The sequence below is a fragment of the Gossypium hirsutum genome, chromosome D08 (assembly GCF_007990345.1).
Source record: "Gossypium hirsutum isolate 1008001.06 chromosome D08, Gossypium_hirsutum_v2.1, whole genome shotgun sequence".
Lineage (NCBI taxonomy): Eukaryota > Viridiplantae > Streptophyta > Magnoliopsida > Malvales > Malvaceae > Gossypium > Gossypium hirsutum.
The window spans coordinates 49,441,307-49,464,457 of record NC_053444.1 but is presented as its reverse complement, the minus strand read 5'-3'; the positions used below and the strand labels follow the sequence as shown (position 1 = coordinate 49,464,457).

General features: G+C 35.9%; 1 non-coding gene across 1 annotated transcript; it reads right to left on the bottom strand.

The window, feature by feature from the left end:
• Positions 1–5,332: 5,332 nt before the first annotated feature.
• LOC121220641 (small nucleolar RNA R71) lies at positions 5,333–5,439 on the bottom strand. Its single transcript, XR_005917861.1, has one exon. It is a non-coding gene; the product is annotated as a small nucleolar RNA R71 (small nucleolar RNA).
• Positions 5,440–23,151: the final 17,712 nt, after the last annotated feature.

Sequence of the window (23,151 nt, the reverse complement as noted above, 5' to 3'; positions counted from 1 at the left end):
AACATTTTGGCACGTCAAAGTGCCATTGATCATTTTTACAACGGTAAAGATGCTTGAATCTGACTGAGTGATGCAACAGTTTGGGTGTACGCAACATATTCCACTGCCACCCAAGAGCCGAATTGTGAGGGAGACTCGAGGAAGATTGGCTAACATTCTACAATAAGTACATCAAGATTTGGTAGTGTAGGTATGGTTACTTGCCAACGTGTGAACCGTTTCTCACATCGGAGTTGGAGACATCTCTGAATTACATGGGTTGGTTTAGGCAGAATGGCAAGTCGTATCTACTACATGCTTTAAAAGGAGTAGGCAACGTAATTGTAGGAGGCCAAGACGAGGGCCTATCAATCCTATGTAATAGCCCGCCTGACATAGATCATATCGATATGTTGTTTGGCGTATAGTTGAGTAAGTTAAGGTAGAAAAAGGGTGATATTGGTGAAATATCCGTTATAAGTGGGTGGCATATTGTGGGGATTCGACAGTACACCTATTTACGGAATACCTTATTGAAATTTTCCATTTGGCGAACTCTAGGGTTTAGTGGACTTTTTTGTGTTGCAATTTGCCAACCCCAAATACTTGGAGCAAACTCATTAGTTCATGGATTGATAGACTTGTTTTCCATGTTTTAGTGTAAAAACGATAGCTTGGTGAGTATCGTTAGAGTTTAGTTGAGACCTAGTTGGAATTGAACTAGAGTACTGTAGATGATAGCTTAACATGTTTAGGTAACTGAGTGACTTGTTTAGTTGGCTTGTTTTATAGTAGAAGTAACGTTTCACTACTCACTAAACTGATTAGTGGTAGTAGTTAAGTTTGGTAGATGTTTAGGCAAGCCTATTCTCTTGCTTTTGAGGGCTATAGTGGAATTTTCTAACCCTTCCACTAAGCCATGTCCCCACTATCTATGTTATATAAGGGTGTTGGTAGCCGACATGTTTCACCTTTGTTTTTCTCTACATTCTTTTCTAATTCTCTGGAAAGTTTTAGAGTATCTTCATTAGAGAAGATGAGAAAGGTTTCCAATAGCTAGCTAAAACACCCTTGTTAAGTACCAACTTGTTGGTAAGTTTTGGAAAACCCTTAGGTTGTTATCGAAGGGATTTATGTTTTTGCATTAGATATGCATGTTTAAATTAGATAAATGGTCTGATGGCTATAATTGTTTCTTATCGAGCTCAAGAATGTAGTGAAGGTCTAAGCAATCGAGGTAAATGACTAGTAGAGTAGATTCCATTCTGAAGTTGCTGGTGAGTTCCTTTTTACTTCCTTTAAGTTATGAAACATCCATGATATGTGGGTTATGTGTGGTAAGTTGCTCTTACCGTAAATGAGTTGATGTATTGTGTCTAGACATGAGTGTGAGTATGGCCATTGTAAAAACACCATCCTTGTTGCGCGAGCCCAGTACCATTAAAATTATGATATGTGAACATTGTGGAAATGAAATCTATAGGTGATGCCTTTGGTAGGGCAGCTATATTGCAAACCGAACTGCAAGATCACGACCTGACCTTGCAGGAGAACACGCGTTCGACTTAACAAGAATATTGAATGAAAATAAATATGACTGATATGTGATTTTGATTCTGAGATATGGGTCCAAGGCCAACACAAGGATGGGTCGTTAATAACCATGTAGGTTTGTGAGAGATGTGTATAAGTTGACCGAATGTGTCCGCCTCAGTAATGTACGTATGGTAATAAAGTGGCGCAATGTTGCCGCCCAGAACTGTGGATGTCGATTAGCGTATTATGTCTATATAACTGAGTCTTACAAAAAAGTTGTGGTATTTTTTCTTACGAGTACTATTGCTTTGTTGATTTTCGGAGTTCTTGTACATCTAATTGTGTCTATTTTGGAACTCACTAAGTTCAAATGAACTTACTCCACTACTTTTCATTCTTAGGTATTTTGATATTAGAAGAAGGATCTGTCAAAGGGGACTACGCAATAGTTGCGGTTGCAAGTGAGCTACTTAGTTATTTTGTATCATGCGTGGCTATATGGCAGATGACATATACATAGGTTTTGTATTTAACTTTTGCAATTAACTATGTCGTTGCATTATTTTATCTTAAATGAGAATTGTCTTTTCTTTGAAAGTGTACGCCAAACCCTTTTGATTTGTTGATCGTGAATTTTAATGATTTTGATTATATATACGTCATAACTAGTTAGTAGTTGAATAAAAAGAATTTCTTTTATAACTTCTAATATTTTCTCAAAGGTTGCGATATTAAATGAAGGAATAAAAATGACCTTTACACTAAGGAAAATCTTCATAATTATTTTTCTTAAAAATTTTAAATTAAGTCAAAGGATTTGAATCTGTTAGTAATACCCTAGTTCGTTGGGCAGTCTGTCTGGCTGATTGATACACACCCTGTCTTCCTAATGGGCTAAGAGGTGTTACAAGTTTTGGTATTAAAGCATAGGTTGAGCCGATTCCAATAAAATCGAAGGCTAAATCATGCCCCACCATGCATGATATATCTATGACTTATGCCTAGTTTAGGAATGCTTCTCAAAAGTGCTTTTGAAAAAAAAACACTTTTGGGGAGAAGCTAAAATTTTCAGTTTATGGAAAAAGTGCTTTTGGGCCAATTTTTTTGCTTAGGAAAAGCACTTTTTCTCTCAAAAAATAGCTTATTTAGGAATTTTTTTATCTCAAAAGTGCTTCCTAGAAGTAATACCAAACACACCCTTAGTCCTTGCAGTTTTAATTAACTTAAGTTGTATTGTAACTAAAAATAATGTTGAAAGCTTAAGAGAAGCGACGGGCGAGGAAATGGAAAGTCATGTACTTTTGGAGTAAGGACAGGGTCCTACAACTGATTCGAGCGTGATTGAAAACGGTTTCCACAATGCTTTCATCACAATGATGGGTCAATGGTTTGACGAGTTCATAGGACCAACTCAAGTACCTCAACCACCACAACAATCTCGGCCTGAAGTGCTATAGCTAGTACCTCTTGCACCTCAAGCATTGACTACAACAGAATTTAATGGAGATCCTGTGAGAGAGATACATAAGCGTGGTGCTAAAGAGTTTCTAGGAGAAAAGAGTGATGATTTCGCGACAGCAGAGAAATGACTATCTCGTGTATGTAGAGTAATTTCAGAGCTGAAGTACACTCCGAGATAGCCTCTTATGCGGTATTTCGTTGCTGGAAGGGGAAACGTATCAATGGTGGGAAACATTGATAAGTGTGACCCCAAAAGGGCTAATAGATTGAGAATTTTTCTTAACAAAATTCAGAGAAAAATATGTTAATCAGATGTATGTTGAGTGAATGAAGGACGAGTTTCCATATCTCAGATAGGGACGAATGTCAGTAATGGAATATAAGCATGGATTTATCTGACTTACTCGCTATGATAAGTGCTAAAAGTAACATATTTTAACCACGTTCTTAATGCATTTTTGGGTGATTATTTGATGTTAATGGTGAATTTTATGCTCCTAATCCTTTAAATCCATGTTTTATACTTAGGAGAACATTTGGGGGAAAATGAGCGAAAAATGAGAGAAAATTAGAAAATCAAAAGAAGTTATAAGAGCCACATGGCCTGACCCTTTCCATACAGCTTTGCCACATAGCTGTGTGAGCCATACGACCAAGTGGTACGCTGTGTCAATTTTGTGAATTTACACCCTAAATTGTGGGAAATCTTGTTTTTTTTAAAAGTTTTTCAGGCATTTTAAGATGTATATATGACAAAAATAAGAAGATAAGAGTGAGCTTTCATTGAATATTCAAGAAAACAACTCGAAAAACACCATTAAAGTCGATTCTAAAAGAGATTTCCATCAAGATTGAAGATTTTCATTTGATTTCTTAGGAAACCATCATGAGTTTCTTTGTTTCTTTTGGTTATACTGTATCTTGGATTTTTTAATTTTCAAGTATGGACTAATTTTCTAAATACCTAATGAGATGAACCTTATGGTGGACTCTGTTGTTTGATTTTTATTTTACGCAATAAATACTTAGTTTCTTGTTCTCAATTTGTGTGCTTACTTCTTGGTTTGATATTTATAGATTAGTGATCCATGTTTGATGTGCTTAAATCAGAGGAGGAATAGACTTTGTTTAAGAGTATATCTTGCATGCAATCATAGAAATAGGAAAACATAAATCCACAGGGTTAGAGTCAAATCTAATAGGCGAATCCATAGTTTGAGTTAATGTGATAATAGGGATTTTAATTAGAAAGAAATTTCAATTGATCAACCTAGAGTCAGTTGTTCTTACTCTCAAAAGAGATATTAGCCTAATTTAGGGATTTCTGTTGATCAAGATACTGAGTAAAGAAATTGCATAATTTAGGTTGATAGTGACAGATGAAATCTAGGTGAATTCTTTCTTGGGTATTATTTTGCTTCTTGGTTGTTAGTCGATTATTTTCATGATTTTTTCTTTGTCGTGTTCGTTAGTTAATTAATTTAGTTAATTTTAGTTTTTAATCAATCACTTGAATTTATCGGTTAAATAATAGAAATACAATATTTACTAGTACTTTTAGTCTTTGTGGGAACGATATCTTTACTCATCATAGCTATACTATTAATTGATACGTGCGCTTGCCTTAGTCGAATTTTTAGTTAGTTTCGCGACGTATCAAGTTTTTGGCGCTTTGTCGGGGACTAGAGTATTAGGAAAAAAATATTTCTATTAATTTAGCCATTTTTTATTTTTTTAATTTAAATTTTTACATTCTAATTTTTCCTTTGTTTGATTATGACAGGTTCTTTTGGTTTATGACTAGAGGAAACCTGTTGAACCGTTAGTTTTTGATAGTGAGATCGAAAAAACTACTCACAAAAATCGAAGAGAAGTTAGAGAAGTAAGGCAAGGTCAACATATTGTAATAGATGAGCAAGAGTAAAAGGACATTACTGAGGAGATGGATAATAATCTTGCTAATAAGTAGCATCTTGCACATCCTGCTCTTCGGACTATGTATGAGTATGCTAAGCCCACTCTGATTGGGGTTGAATCGAGTATTGTTAGACTGACTATTGTTGTAAACAATTTTGAGATTAAGTCAAACACAATTTAGATGGTGCAATAGAATGTTCAGTTTGATGGGTTGTAAGATGAAGATCCGAATGCTTATTTAGCTAATTTTCTAGAGATCTGTGGAACTTTCAAGATTAATGGTGTTACTGATGATACCATACGCTTACGGTTGTTCCCATTCTCCTTGAGGAGCAAAGCAAAACAACGGTTGAATTCACTTTCACGGGGTTCCATCACTACTTGGGCTCAGATGACTGAGAAGTTTTTGTTGAAATATTTTCCACTAGCTAAAATAGCTAAGTTGAGGAATGATATCTCTTCTTTTGTTCAATTTGACGTTGAGACACTTTACAATACATGTGATAGATTTAAGGATGTAGTGATAAGGTGTCCTCATCATGGACTACCTTTATGGCTCCAAGGTCAAACTATTTATAGTTGTTTGAACCCCTCAACTAGACAGATGCTTGATGCAGCGACTAGCGGAACATTGAATAACAAAACACCTGAGGCAGCCTAAGAGTTTTTTGAGGAGATGACACTGAACAATTTTTAGTGGCAAGTTATGAGAGTAAAATCTGCCAAGACAGCTGGAGTTTTTTTTATAATGATGCAGTTTCTATATTGGCAAGTCAGGTTGAAACTTTTGGTAAGAAAATTGATGGGTTGAATTTTTCTAAGCAAGTGAATCCGGTAATGAAATGCGATGCAACTGGAACAGGGATGATCAATCTAGAAAGTTTTCCATTCAAGTTTAACATGAAGCATGACCAAATCAATTTTATGGGTATTAATTCTAGACCTTAGAACAATCCCTATAGCAATAATTATAATCAAGGAAGGAGGAATCATCCAAATTTCTATTGGGGTGGTAATGGTAATCAAAGGTCATGATCTCCTCCAGGTTTTCAGCAACCTTATCAACAAGAAAAGAAACCAAACCTTAAGGAGATGTTAGCTAAATTTATTTCGGTGTCTAAAACTAGATGTCAGAACATTGAGACAAATCTGAAAAATCAACAAGCATTGATTTAAGGGCTTGAAAATCAAATTGGGCAGCTTGATAAACTGGTTTTGGAGAGACAACAAGGTGGCTTACCTAGTAACACTGAAACCAACACAAAGGAGCAAGTCCATGCAATCACTGTTCGAAGTGTGGAAGGTTTAGTCGAGCTTGAAAATGAGTTGAATCTAGAAGCTATTGAGAAAAATGATGGGATTGGGGAAAACAAGAAAAAGCATAAGCCGATGGTCAGAGAATACAAACCACGAATTCCATATCCGAAAAAGTGAAGAAAGATTTCTTGAACGGACAATATGGTAAATTCATTCTTAGGCATTTTAATAGTAGAAGAATTATCTATTGAAGGGGACTATGCCAGAGTTGCGGTTGTGAGTAAGCTACTTGTTTATTTTGTATCATGCATGGCTATGTGGTGGATGCCGTATAAATATGTTTTGTATTTAACTTTTGCAGTTAACTACATCGTTCTATTGTTCTATCTTAAATGAGAATTGTCCCTTCTTTGAAAGTGTATGTTAAACCCTATTGATTTGCTAATCATGAATTTTTATGATTTTGATATATATATGCCATAGCTAGCCAGTAGTTGAATAACAAAATTTTCTTGTATAACTTTTACTTTTTTCTCTAAGGTCACAATATCAAATGAAAGAAGAGAAATGATTTTTACACTAAGGAAAATCTTCATAATTGTTTTTACTAAAAAGATTAAGTTAACTCAAAGGATTGAATCCATCAGTAACGCCTTAGTCCATCGGGAGGATTGTCTGGATGATTGATACACACCATGTCTTCCTGCTGGGCTAAGGGGTTTTACATCCTAGGTCAAGGGAAGATGCCGCTAAGGGATCAATATCTGATCCAACTCCATAGGAGGACCCGATTGTCGTGCAACCTCTCGGTTAGTATGGTTCATATATTTTTTATGCTAACTAAGTTTATTTTACACAAGAACCACAACACGCACAATCATTCCCTACGTGCCATATTACATGCCAATGTTGCCAGCAACACTGATAAATCCGGTATCACTGACAATTCCCACCTTTTATCCGCAATCAACTTATGTGACACCATACAATTATCCATAGTTAGTGTCTCAAACACCCCCAACATCATTGTTCTACCAATGTGGGTTATCTTCGCAACCTCCGACTCAAACATGGGGGATGTATGATGGGTGACTAGGACCTAGATGTAGTCAACCAAGAAGGAAGGAGATGAATATGACAATCAACCTCAACATGCACGTGAAGATTAAGACGAAGTCGATGAGGAGTCGCCAACCCAAATAGTGTGACTCAACCCTAGGCATGCCTAATGCCCACCTGGTTGTGGCACACATTCGGGACATTTATTTACAATTTACGAAACAAATTTATTAAAATGGTTTGCTTTGTGTCATATCATATGGTGAGTTTGTAAAATTTATTTTTCATTTTTGTTACTTTTTCATTTAAGTTTTCTCCATCCATTTGTTAAATACAATATTTTCAAAACTCAAAGATTTGCTGACAAGGTATAAGAAAGGAAATAAAATTTTTAAAGGAAATAAAATTTTTACTTGTGTATTGTAATATATCTTACTTCAATAATTAATATTAACTTACAATTTACATAAAAAAATTAATGAATAAAAGAATAAGTTAGTGTTTTCACTGTATGTGTTAGTGTTTTTTAATTAGCTCTTCTCATCGATGCTTTCGAGAGGTGTGGACATGTTAGCTTCGTAAGCCCTGGGTTCAACAGTAATCGCATAACCTCAATCTTTCTCTTTGCTCCTGACTATCCATATTGCCTTATATTCGAGTTGAGTTCGGTCGACCTTTTGGCTTGCACTACAAGTTCTTATTCAGTATCAAATCGGAAGGAGCATGCGAGGAAGGCGGCCACAGGCTTTCATCCGAGACAGGTGGGAATTCAGATTTCCAAACATTATATGTACGTTCAAATTTGTAAAATTCGTTAACGTAGGTCATGCAATCTACACATGCTGAGGCACATGCCGCAATTGCATGTGCACATGGATAACAAAGTGCTTGGAATCTCCACCATCGTAGGTCATTTGTCTTAGGTCTACGCGGTATGCTCTCTCGATAACTCCCTGGTCGAGTCTATGGGACTCCATAACCTGGAATATTAGATTTGGTCACGATTGACACACTAATGAAATTGAGTTCACTTTTTTTTACATTTTCCCCAATATATTTCAACATCGACTTGCACAAAACGTGACCATTTTTTATCTATCCTGCATACGTCTTAGCCCTCTTTGTAAACAAGACTGCTAATCGAAAATACATTTCCTCAACCGTCAAGGTTACCGGAAAATGACGCATCCCCTTTAGTATAGAATTAATGCATTTCGCTAGGTTTGTTATCATGTTTCGTATCATAGTCCTCCATCATACTATTGCGTCTACTTCTCTTTAGGTATCCTATCGAGGTACACTGCACCTAGCCGATTTACAGCTTGTAGGCTCTCCAACATTTCATGGAATCGATGTTGGATGAGCTGGTACCCTGTCGATGACCATCAATATTGTATTCAAGAAATGCGATCCAAATGTATATGTAAAACTATTATATAGGAAAGAAATACCATGCACAACATACCAATGTTAATGGCATGTCGTAGCTCCGCATCCTTATGGTATCGAACCATGTAGCTAGACCCTATATAACATAAGCAATACTTATGGTTTGCACGATCTCATAGGCTTGAACGTCAATCAAATGTAGCCTATATCCTGGTGCCCTTATCGACAATGATACAAACATTGGGTTACAACAAAACATGCATTCTTAGGTTAAGAAGAAATCCTAGTCTTCTCCAGATTCTTTGGGAGTTTTTGCAAAATCTATTGGCAAGATTTTCCAATTACCAACTTGTACAATAGCTAACAAAAACTGATGCTCGTATCTTCGATATAAGAATATGTCGTCAATTTGGACAAGTGGCTTACAGTATTGAAATGTAGTTATGCATTACTTGAAAGTCCAGAAAAAAATGATGGAAATGTAACACCCCAAACCTGGCCTAGACGTTATGACTGAATCTGGATATGTTACATAACAAAGTTATAAATCTGATTTTCGCTATTTGAAAACATCATTAACCTTTTCTATTTAAAAGCCCGTTTTAAATAAAACGTTTTCATACTTAATAGTTAGAACCGTTAATTGATTACATTTTCTAAATAAATCGAATAAGTTATAGCGAAACTTCTTAAGACGTTATATTTTAGAAAATCGAGTTTGTTTTTTTTTAATTAGTTGATCGTCGAAACATAGCCGTTTTTCAAAAAATCATTTTATTGAATGTCATGCCACAACATAAAATAAAAAGTTCAAATCCAAAAATAATCCCAAAAGTCCAGAGAGTCCAAAGTTTACAAAACTCTCAATCTAGAATTTTGAAATAAATTTAAAATTAAGTAAAATTAAGTATGAGGAGGAATGAGCAAAACCGAGCTCCCGTCGCACCAGCCCGCCTAAGTTTGAGGGTTATTGAAAATTATCAGATATACAGAGAGTGAGTTTTTATAACTCAGTGTGTAACTCAACAAAAACAACACTACAGACTTAATACATAGCAGAACATATGCTGACAAATGTCTCATACAGAATCAGAGTCATATGTAAATTACAATCCTACCCCTATCCGCTACACACCATCTCCGACCATCCCAACTCACCATATAGGGTATTAAAGACCTATCCACCCCTACACACCGCTGAGTATCGACAAGACATTTTTTAGAATATTTGCAACCATGTTGCCAGTATAATGGGTGAGATATCGTCTCTTTCAGAACACTTCCTCCACATAATATACATCCCACGCCATAGTCCGATATAAATGGAAATGACAGACATAACAGGTACCAAAATTTACATATCATACACGCTCGTATAACAGATTTAGAACATGTTGTATACATAACAGATCATACATATCGCATCGCAATACATGAATTTAAATGTTATTTATGTCAAGTTTCATACTAAAAGATTAAAAAAATCCATGCTTTATAGCTTACTTAACCACATACCGACCCTACGGAAGGCCCACAGTCTATCAGGATGACATGTACGACCCTAGGGAAAAATTTTGAATTTTGGCCCCATACGCCTGTGTGGCCCACGCAGCCCAAATTGGCCTTGCCAATGTGGCCCACACAGCCTGGCACACGACCCACACACACCCGTGTGGCCTACACGTCCCAAAATGGCCTAAATCGTGTGTCACACACTGCCTATCACACAACCGTGTGTCAAACACGGCCCACCACACGGCTGTGTGGCGTCGATAGACCTCAATTTTGGCTTTCGTCATGTGCTGTGTTTTAGGTTTCCTGTTACACACCTAGTAATTCTTGGAAACAAACTCGAACACAAGTAATTCCACACCTAAATGGCCAATTTAACACAACCGATTTTTGTAATGATTTACAAAACTCTAATATTTAATCACCCACAATCAACTAAAAAAACCTTTCAAAAATACATCTACGTGCTTACCGATTGAATGAATGACTACCACGCAAATCTCAAGTCGCTGGAGGGTTGTCCACTCCTTCTTGTACCACTCCTAAAACAAACACATCAAAATCAACACAATACCCACTATACCGATTTAATGTAAACCAACGCCTAACACGACTACAAATAACACATAAAACAAATACTAAACTTAAACATCTTACCCTTAGATTTGCAGCTAAAGAAAATTGAACGATTATCTCACAAATTAATAGCAGCCCTACAATTAAAGAAGAATAAAGACAAAATTTAAGGGACAAAGAACTAACAAAAAGAAAAAGAAAGAAAGAAAGGAACAAAGAAAAATCAATTAAAAGCAATTGGGAATGAGTTGGGAATGGCGGCGTGGATTGGGGAACAATAGGAACAGACGTGGGAAAAAACCAACAAAATTTGGGAGCAGTCCCTTTTTCTTTTAGAAGAATAAAAGAAATAAAAGAAATAATAAAACTAACCATCCCCCTTTTTTTCTATAATAAAACTCTTTAATATTAAATCAAAATGAAATCCAACTACCCACAATCCCAAAATCTCATCCACTTCCAACAGATTTCCCAAGTTAAATTTAACTAAACTTCTATCAGCTGAAAGCATAAAACGAAATTCGTAAAAAGGCTTTCTCAAAGATTTGAACATAAGACCTGAAACACACCAACAAAGCTCCTAGCCACAGGCACCAAGACTTAATTGTAACGAATTTTATCAAATTAAAGAGTAAATTTTTAGGACGTTACAACTCTCCACCCTAAAGAAATTTTGACCTCAAAATTTACTTGCTTCAAACAGATGCAGAAATTGCTGACAAATAGAGTCTTTAGGTTCCCACGTGGCTTCGTCAGTTCCATGATTCCGCCACAGAACCTTAACTAACGGAATAGATTTCCTCCTCAAAACCTTAACATCTTGAATCGAAATTTGAATTGGCTCCTCCTTAAACGTCAAATCTGATCTAACCTCAATTTCCTCAATAGGAATAATATGAGATAGGTCTGACTGATGCCGCCTTAACGTAGGGACGTGAAACGCATAATGGATACAGTCTAACTCCAAAGGTAGCTCCAACTGATAGGAAATTGGTCCCACACGTTTCAGAATCCGATATGGCCCAATGAACCTAGGGCTCAACTTGCCCTTACGTCCAAACCGTAGAACTTTCTTCCATGGAGACACCTTAAGATATGCATAGTCACCCATGGGGTACTTAATATCCCTCCTTTTCAGATCTGCAGAAGACTTTTGTCTGTTAGGAGCTTCCTTAAGATGATCCTGAATTAGTCTAACTTTATCCTAAGTTTCAGAAACCAAGTTAAGACCCAAAACCCTTCACTCACCCAACTCAGTCCAACACAATGGAGTACGACACTAATGACTATATAGAGCCTTGTAAGGTGCCATCTGAATATTGGACTAGAAGCTGTTATTGTAGGCGAACTTGGCTAACGGAAAAAAATCCTCCCAACTACCTCGAAAATCGATCACATAACTCCAAAGCATATCCTTCAGTATCTGAATCACCCTATCAGATTAACCATCTTTCTCAGGAAGAAATGCATTACTGAAGGCCAACCTCGAACCCAGAGCCTCACGAAGTTTCCTCCAAAATTAAGAAGTGAAACGAGGATCTCTATCAGAAATAATCGAGAAAGGAACCCCATAAAATCTCACGATATTCGAAACATATAACTTGGCCAGCTTCTGAAGAGAGTAATCTGTCCGAACAAGTATGAAATGGACAGACTTGGTCAACTGGTCTACGATGACCCATACAGAATCCTTCTTAGTAGGCGTTAAGGGCAACCCACTAACGACGTCTATAGTCACACGCTCTCATTTCCACGTGGGAATCTTAATGGATTGAAACAAACCCGAAGGCAACTGATGCTCAGCCTTAACTTTCTGGCACGTCAGACACGAGAAACTAAATCTGTTACCTCCTATTTCAAACCAGGCCACTACTATAGCTCACAAAGATCGTGATACATATTATTGCAACCGGGATGCATAGCATAAGAGCTACTATGTGCTTCCCTCAAAATAGATTGACTTAAATCAGAACCATTAGGTACACAAATTCGCCCTTGGAAACACATAACCCCATCCCTATTCAGCCCAAAATCAGATGTCCTACCATTCTCTACCTAATGGAATTGCCGAACTAGAGAATCATCCCCCAACTATTTATCCCGAATCTGATTAATCCAATTCAACTTAACCTGTAACTCGACTAACAGAGTCTCATCATGAAATAGAATTAGGCGAGCAAACATCTCCCTCAAATTAGACATTTCCCTATGACTCAGAGCATTAGCCACCACATTGGCCTAACTGGGATGAGATGAGATGCATCGCTATATACCATTAACTCCTTACCAGATTCAAGCTGTATCAGAATATGAGCCTGAGTCAAAAGAGATTTGAGATTCTCAAAGCTTGATTGCTACTCATCAGTCTAGACAAATAGAGTGTTCTTACGCAACAACTTAGTTAGAGGAGCTTCAATTAACAAGAACCCTCGAAAAATCTCCGATAATAACTTGCAAGTCAAAGAAAACTACGAATATCAAAAAAATTCCTAGGTTGTTTCCACTCAAGCACAGCCTCAATTTTCCTAGAATCAACTCGGATCCCCTCTGTAGAAACCGCATACCCCAGAAAAGTTACTTCCCTAAACCAAAATTCACATTTGCTCAACTTAGCGTAGAGCTGCTGCTCTCGAAGTATCTAAAGAACTACTCTAAGATGCTCATCATGATCATCTTCAGTCTTAGAGTATATTAGAATGTTTTCAATGAAGACCATGATGAATCAATCCAAGTACGATTGAAAAACTCAATTCATACGATCCATGGATGCAACCGGAGCATTCGTCAAACCAAAGGGCAGGACTAGGAACTCGTAGTGCCCATAAAAAGTCCTAAAAACAATATTATGGACATCAACAACCTTAAACTTGTATTGATGGTACCCAGAATGGAAATCGATCTTTAATAACATAGAAGCCCCATGAAGCTGATCAACCAAATTGTTGATTCTTGGAAGTGGTACTTGTTCTTCATTGTTAACTTATTCAACTGACGGTAGTCGATACACATTCTCATCGTACCATCCTTTTTCTTCACAAATAACGCCGATGCCTCCTAAGGAGATACACTAGGACAAATAAACCCACGATCAAGGAGTTCCTGAAGCTGAATCTTTAACTCCACAAGCTCTTTCGGTGCCATACAATAAGGAACGATGGACACTAAAGCTGTACTCGGTAGAAGCTCGATACCTAACTCGACCTCCCGATCTAGAGGTAAACCTAGTAAATCCTCGGAAAAAACATGCAAAAACTCTTTAACCATTTAAATGTCCCCAACAGATAAAACAACAGAAGCTGAGTCACTCACAAAAGCTAGATACGCTTCGCACCCTTTACGAACCAGCTTTTCAGCCACAAGAGCGGAGGTCATATTGGATAATAATATTGACGCTCATTGATGAAAACCACCTCAACATCATTCTCTAATCTTAGAACTACCCTTTTAGTAGCACAATCCAACCTGACTCGATGCTTCATGGGCCAGTCCATTCCTAGAATCAAATCAAATTCTCCAAATGTAGCTTTATCAAATTAGCTGAAAACAAAACCCCTTGTATCTCCAACGGTATGTTCCTATACAGTCTATTAACTCGAACAGACTAGCCCAACGGACTAAGTACAATAATCTCACCGGAAGTGCTCTCAATTAAATCCCCAAGTTTACAGAAATAGAGCTAGCTACATAGGAATGGGTTGACCCTAAGTTTATCAATGCAAAATAAGGGGCATCATAAATAAAGAACGTATCGATAATCACATCAGCAGCATCTCTGTCCTCACGACGTCTAGTAGCATAAACCAATACAGGCTGCCTTGCCTCAGTCTAATTAACACCTCTGTCCAGTGCTCTCTGCCCTTGCCCATACCATTACCACCCCTGGCCGGACCACGGCCCTTAGGTGGCTAGTGAACTGCCAGCTGAGGCTAAACAAATACTAGAACTAGAGCTTGCATCCAATTAGAACGCTATGGGCAATCTCTGATATAGTGTTCTACCGACCCACATCGCAAACACGCTTTGAACCTCCTCAAACATTCGCTTGGATGGTGTCTACCACAGTCTCCACACGGCTGAGCCACAGTAGAAGTAACTGGAGCCCTAACTCTCGAAGGCTTGTCAGACCTGGCCTATTACTTAGGCCTTTGAACAAAACTAGAGTGCTCCGAATCCCTCTTATTCTTACCCTTTTCATGATCTTTATTCTCGCGCTCAATGCGCTTAACCTCCTCAGTGATCTTCACCTTGTCCACCAAGACTGTGAATTCCCGCTCCCTCTTTGGACCTATCAAAACGCTCAGATTATCCCTTAATCCTTCCTTCAAGCAGATACACTTCTCATACTCAGTCGACACCATCCCATGACCATAACGACTCAGTCTCAGAAATTCAGCCTCATACTCGGCCACAATCCTTTCCCCTTGATTAAGGTTCATAAACTCACGTCTACGAGCAGGTACATAACTTGGTCCCACATATTTAATCTGGAAGGTGCTCTTAAAATAATCCCAATTAATTCGGTCTAGCAGAGTACCCTCCTAAATCGTTAACCACCACTAATATGCCTCATTGCGAAGCAGAGATACTACACCCTTCAATTTCTTCTCAAGGATGAACGCGAAAGTGGATCGTAAAGTTTGTCAAAGTCACAAATTTGACTTAGGGCTCTAGACATTCGGAAAGAAATTTGGATTTTGACACAACCTGAAACGAAATTGAATCCAAGTTAGATAAAAATTAAAATAAATAACTAAAATAAAATAATAAATCAAAGATTAAGGAAGCGAATAAAGAAGATAAATGGAAAGATAGAACGTGGCGTGTAGAAGTCCTAAAAAGCCTTGGAAAAACGAAGAATCCACAAACCCCTTCAAGCGGCTCCAATTTTCCTTGCAAGATAGAAACCTTGGCAAAAAAAAAAGTTTGAAGCCCACAATCTAAAAAGATTGTTAAAACTCTTCTAAAAGAAACTCAAGAGAAATTCTTAAGAAAGAAAAACCCAGAGGGAGCTTATTAACTCAAAAGAAAAATAGAATAATAATGAATTGAATAAATTGTGTACAATGCAAAGGACTATATATACACTAGCTAAATAAATCTAAATAAAACTCGTACATATACTAAAACCCTAATTTAATCTAAACAGTAAGTAGTTTTAAACTAAACTTTCTTGTTAACATAAAACTCCTAAATAACTTAAAATAATTAATAATTATAAAAAATTAAGAATAAAATAATAATAAAATAAATAGATATGGTAAATACAGTATTGGGCTCATATATAATAAAAAATAAGCCTAAAACTCAAACCCAATATGATTTGAACTCGAATTAAAAGCCCGAAACTCGTAATTCCCGTCATAATCCCGTTCAAAAATTTTGTTCGCGCAATCTTCACTAAAACAGTCATAACTCGAGCTCCTGAACTCAAAATTGAGTGATTCAAAATGAGTTTTGAAGATAAGAGATAGATCTTAAAGCATCATGCAGACATCTCAACCTAAAAATTCCAAGATCCCATCCAAAAAGTCATCACAAGTCTGCTGATTTCCCAAGCCTGAAAATTGGCAGTTTTGGTGATTGGAATCTAATAAATTTCACCCATCCGTGCATGTATCATTCTCCCTTTCCTCAAAAAGATTCATCACATTCATGGGTCTGAAGTTGTGCCTTGAGACTCGCATCATTCTCCTCTTTCTCAAGAAGATTCATCCCCGTATCTTTAGCTCTTTCCCACAAGTAAAATTGTCTATCGATGGTAGAGTAATATAATTGAGAATTTGTCAATGGATCCTTGAAATCTTGTAACAAAGAAACACCACTAAACAAATTTAATTTAGAATTAGTTAAAACATAACCATTCCTTAATTTTGTGTGGGTATTTTCTTGGTTTTCATTTTCTTTTTTCACTTCAGAACTCTCCAATTTTAACTCATTTGGATTTTTACTCACCAAATTTGAACCATTAGGTAGACTTTTATCACTAAAGGTCTCTTTTCTCTCTGTCTTTTCGCATGATTCTTCCTCACTTCCCATATCCCCCTCACAAGTATTATGAATATTGAATTCAATACAATCTATCTCAATAGGAGAACATGACATTTCTATCTCATCTAACTCCATAGATTTGAAAAAAATTCTCATTATCATCTTTTTTCGGTTCACAAAGTTTGCCATCTTCTTTGATCAACAAAAGTCTCGTGTTGGCACAATCACGACTATACTGCCTATGCCCTTTACACTTAAAACATTCAATGTCATGAGCTCTTTGTTGTTTTGGTGAAAAATTAGTTAAAATGGGCTGCTTGAAAGATGTAGAGGAATGTTTTGTAGGAGCCCCACTTTTCTACTCAAAAGGTTTAATCTCAGCATGTTTTGGCAGCAACTTATTAGTAGCATAAGGAGGTTTCAAATTCTTAAAAGTAGAATTAAAACTTATACTTCGATAATAGTGTGATGCTCCAAATGGATGAGATTCATGTTGCTGAAATTGTTGCTCAATCTCAATTGCCCTGTGTACCATCTCCTCAAGATCAATATAGGTGTGAAGATTTAGAGCATTGGCTATCAAAATGTTTAAGCCATCTACAAATCGTACCATGGGAGTTCCTTCATCCTCTTCTATATTTGCTCTTTGTATAAGCATCTCCATCTCCTTAAAGTACTCATAAACAGATCCATTACCTTTAACAAGGCGTTGAAGTCTCGTTGGGACCTCTCTATAGTAATGAAAAGGAACGTAACACTTTCCATCATTTGCTTCAACTCGTCCCATATTTCAATTACCCTTTTATGGTTTCTTTGACAATTAATTCCAAGTTGAATCCACCAACTCAACGCATTATTTGAAAATCCAAGGGTCGCCAATTGGATTTTTTCCTCTTCCCGACATTTATAGTAATGAAACATAGGTCAATTTTTAATTCTCACTCACAATATGCTTCGGGATCATACTTCCCTCGAAATTGTGGAATGTTGAACTTTGGTTTAGCTAAAAAATGTTGCCTATGGTTATTATTAACCAAAGTCTCATCATTTGCATGACAGACACGTCAAGCATTATTTGCACGAAGATGAGGCTGATCAATCTTATCTTCCCAATTACGATTTCGACGCTGAATTTTTATACTTAGACATTCTAAATTTTTGTTGATCGTGTCTAGAATAGTGTCACGTTACTGATCTCGAGCATTTCAAACCTCTTGATCCCTTCTCAACTCCCCAATCATAGTATTGCGAATCATTATGAAAGCTTGAAACGAACACAACACTCAAGAATAGAAAAATTAAGCAAACCGAACTCAGAAATAAAATCAAATTCTTAATGAGGTAGGAATTAATCTTATGAGTCTTTTAGAAATTGTCGATATCAATCAATCAGAATGTATTAGAATCAAGCTAACAAAGCAAACCTAAGAGCATTACGAGTCCAAAATGGGCTAGACATCAAAGAATTTTGTTGCACGGAGGAAGGAATATGCAATGTGCTTTGACATACTAACACAAGAAACAAGAAAGTGTTAGAATGCGTAAAGGAACAAATAAAAAGTAAAAACAAATGAAAAATTAAAGCTAAGAGTCAATGAAAATTGCTAAAACCCGGAAACCCGAAAAACTGCGAAGTAACTTTACAAACTTCATGCTAGGTGTTCTCGATTTTCAAAAATCACGAAATATAAACTGGAGCCTCCTTAAATAATGCAAATCTGATTTGGAAATTTTTGGCACAAAATTCAACCCACAAAATATTTTTTTTTATTTTTATTTTTTTACTTTTTTATCACTTTTTTGTGGGAGATATTTTTTATACTCTAAAATAGTTCCAAGAAATAGTATGTAAAATTTTGGATCATTTGAAAATCATTTACCCACAGAAAAATATTTTTTTCTGAAAATTGTAGGGGTAAAAATTATTTTGAGGCTCTTTTCTAGAAATCAATTTATAAAATAAAAAGAACACCTAAAATGCCCAAATCTGATACCAAATGATTAAGGATGAGAATGATGAATGCAAAAGTGGATCGTAAAGTTTGTCAAAGTCGCGGATTTGACTTAGGGCTCTAGACGTTCGGAAAGAAATTTGGATTTTGACACAACCTGAAACGAAATTGAATCCAAGTCAGATAAAAAATTTAAAATAAATAAGTAAAATAAAATAATAAATCAAAGATTAAGGAAGTGAATAAAGAAGATAAATTGGAAGATAGAAAGTTTGAGTGTATCATGGCCATAAGTTCCACGATGCCCTCTACGAAGAAATGACTCAGCTCGAGTCCTTCTACGATGTCCACTGCGTCCACGAGTATCACGGTCATAAGTTCCATGAGCACTCATTGTATTCACAGATTTATCTACATTACAAAGTTTTATGTATCAGTTTTAGTGTTTATTAGCAAGTATTTTATGCTTCAAATAAGTATTAGAAGGAATTTTAGAAATTTCAAAAATTTTCAATCTCTAACTAGCTTAGTATAGTTAAAATTGTTTCTGAGTTTTCTAACTAAATTATTTCTAAGTTAGAAGTATTTACAGGATCGACGCGGAGACTCGGTGTTCCACAACTTACTTTTTAGATTCAAAAATAAACTTTACTCGAAAAAATAGTTTTTTGCAAATACAATTTTGAACCCAAAATTTCACAGCTCGAGTTTTGCAACCTGGCTCTGGTACCACTAAATGTAACACTCCAAACCTGGCCTAGACATTATGCTAAACCTGGAAATGTTACACAACAAAGTTATAAATCTAATTTTCGCTATTTGAAAACATTGTGAACCTTTGCTGTTTAAAAGCCTGTTTTAAATAAAACGTTTGTCATACATAATAGTTAGAACCTTCAATTGATTAGATTTTCTAAATAAATAGAATAAGTTGCAGTAGAAGTTCTTAAGACGTTATATTTTGGAAATTCAAGTTTATTTAAAAAAATAGTTGATATTAGAAACATAGTCATTTTTCGAAAAATCAGTTTATCGAATGTCATGCCACAACCCAAAATAAAAATCGAAATCCAAAAATAATCCCAAAAGTCCAGAGAGTCCAAAATTTACAAAATTCTCAATCCAGAAATTTTAAATAAATTTAAAATTAAGTTAAATTAAGTTTAATGAGGAATGAACACAATCGAGCTCCCGTCGCACCTCTCGCCAAAGTCTAAGGGTTACCTGAAATTAGCAAACAAACAGATGCTAACGAATGTCTCATACAGAATCAGTCATATGCAAATTACAATCCTACCCCCATCCGCTACATACCATCTCCGACCATCCCAACACACCATATAGGGTGTTAAAGACCCATCCACGCCTACACACCACTTATGTAACACCTCTAACCTGTATCTGGCGTCAAAACAGGGTTATAGAGTATTACCAAAATTTACAGATCAATTGCTAGACATTTTATTTCATTTAGCATTCATACTAGAAATTAATCAAAATCAAGCTTAAAGTCCCTTATACGAGCTCTTGAGGCCCGAAATATACATTAGACACAAGTTGGGACTTAATCGGGTACTCATAAAATTTTTCGAAAAACATTCAAATTTTTTAAAGGCGCAGGGGACACACGCCCGTGTGGCCAGGCCATGTGTCTCACACGGTCAAGAGACACGGCTTTGTCTAAGGCCATGTGGATATTTGAAATAGGGACACACGATCGTGTCCCAACCCATGTCCAAACATGTGAGCTCTTTGACTTAGGTCATACGGCCAAGCCACACGCCCGTGTGCTAGGTCGTGTGAGCATACTGACTTTTATTACTAAGGTGTGGGGTCACACGGCCAAGCCACACGCCCGTTTGCTAGGCCGTGTGAGCATTCTGTCTTGTTCTATTTTTTTTAAAAAATACAGGGGACACACGACCATGTCACCTGTCCGTGTGTCACACACGGCTGAGACACACACCTGTGTCTCTGCCCGTGTGGACGAAAATATGCCATTTCTGTGCCACATTTCACACCTAACTTGTCTTCAACCTAATCCAACATTTTTTTACTTAACAACAAGCCATAACAAGACATTCAAAACAAGCTTGAATCAGGCTTTAAATATATAATATCTTCACATACAACTAACATTCTTTTAAGCACCTCAAATGACATATTATAACATGTATGTTTATGTACTCAATATATTCATATATATATAACTAACTTATATGCATAATTGTACCCAAGGTTTACCAAGCTAGTTTGCATTATTTTAGACCAAGTTACTTAACTAACAAAACTTACCATTTGAAACCAAAATGTAATTCAAATACTAACATATTTAGTTATATATATACTTTATATATCAAGGTACTGATTCAAGACCAGTTTATTGCATACCAAAACACGAGTATATAAATGCACATTTAGCTAACACTTTACCTTTCACTAAACATCCATACACCAAACCACACATCAACCACATAACGTAAATGTGCACAAACCAAAATGTGCCAAAACATAAGTCAAATGAGTGGCTAATCTCAATAAAACATACATAAGCCAAGATTAGTCAAAATAACCTATACATGCCATTATAACCATAATGAAAATATTCAATAGTACCGATAGAATCGATGGATAGTGTGATATAGCTCCGCTAAGCTTCCAACCTGACCGAGCTTCCGATAATCTAAAAAGTAAAGAAAAACAAATTCGTAAGCAGTAAATGCTTAGTAAGCTCGTATAAACTTTAATCATATTAATTCATTTGAAATATGAAATTTATACATATCAAGAATAATCCAATATTGATACCACAATAGTTATGAAGTTATATTCAACAACTCACAAGGTAAATAAATCCACAGCATCACTTATTCATAATATTCATTGCATATTAGGATTGTAAACAACTTTAACCCTTCCAAATTTCTTTATTTTCATTTTCATTTCTTTACTTTCTACACTCATTCCATATGCATAACACACCAGTCATAAGCATATCATTTAATCATAACCACAAGCTAGTGCATTTAAACATAACCTTTTCGAATTAATCACATGATAAGTCATTTCATAAGAAAGTGCATAACTTAAACCTTACCACTCTTTTACGAGCACTAGCATATTTTCATTTGAGTACTTACTCTTTCAATGCATCATATAAATAAACATTTTACCATTTAACCAATAGCTTGGCATTTGCCTAAGCATCAAACAATAACACTTGATAGTGTACTTGCATATATTTTATATAAATTCAACATTGATAAATTTATTTTCTAGACATGTCACAATTGAGTTTATTACTCGTTTCAACTTACATAATTTCCTTGTATCATCATATCAAAAATATTCATATATGTACATATCGTGATACATATCATTCTCTTACCGTTTCTTCATAAACATATATCATTCATTTTATTATATCAATATATCATGTACCATCATTTCCATGTATTTCGTATATATATATTTTGGTAATATTTCGTAATTACTAATGTACTTAGTCATCAGGCAATTTTCATACACATGTATCTTCTATCTCATATTTCAACATGTCATGTAATATCAATTTCATGTATTTCAGGCATATACGGGTAATAATTCATTTCGTACTCATATTGTTTCATATAAGAATTTTTTCGGTTGAATTATTTAAAATATCGATGGATACACGAGTAGTACACACGAAGTGTACAAATCTGTAATCTGTCAATTCACATTCGAGAATAATCATACGAACACATAAATAGGAATCTCTTTTGAGCTATATAACGGTAAGCTCATGTGAGCCATATAACGGGAAGCTTATCTAAGTTGTATAACGGGAAGCTTATCTGGGCTATATAATGGGAAGCTCAAATGAGCCAATATCGGGAAGTTCAAGTGAGTCAATATTGGGAAGTTCAAGTAAGCCAATATCGGGATGTAACACCCAAAATCGGCCCAGATGTTACGGCTAAATCTAACGATGTCACATTGTAGGGTGTTTAAAAACCGCGTCGTCTCGTTAAAACCATTTCCATTGAATTCCTTATCTTAATATCTTATTAGTTCCAAAATTGTGTTGCTCATTTAATCGATAGTTTCAAAACGTTATTCATCTGCGGAAGCTGTTAAAACAGATTGAACAATCGTACGTTTAGGAAAAACATTTGTTTTTTTTGAAAATTGAGGTTTCCTACTACTAGCAGTTGCAATTCATAAGGTAAAGACAATTAAAACCCAAAACCAAAGTCTGAAAGTCCAATTACAACCCAAAAACTTAGCCAGTAAAAATAGAAGAGAAATAAAACCAATTATTTAAAATATGGGTTAAAAACCATGAAAGTCCAAAACCGTGGTCACCACCGAGTCCTCCACCGCACCAATCCGTCTAGATTTGGGGATTACCTATGCACATTTAAACAAAAGGGGTGAGTTTACCAAAACTCAGTGTGTAATCCCATAGAAAACAAATAATAGCAAATTACAGTGTACAGTTAAAGCAGTCCTGGGCCTAAGCCCTTTTTCAATATCAGTAACA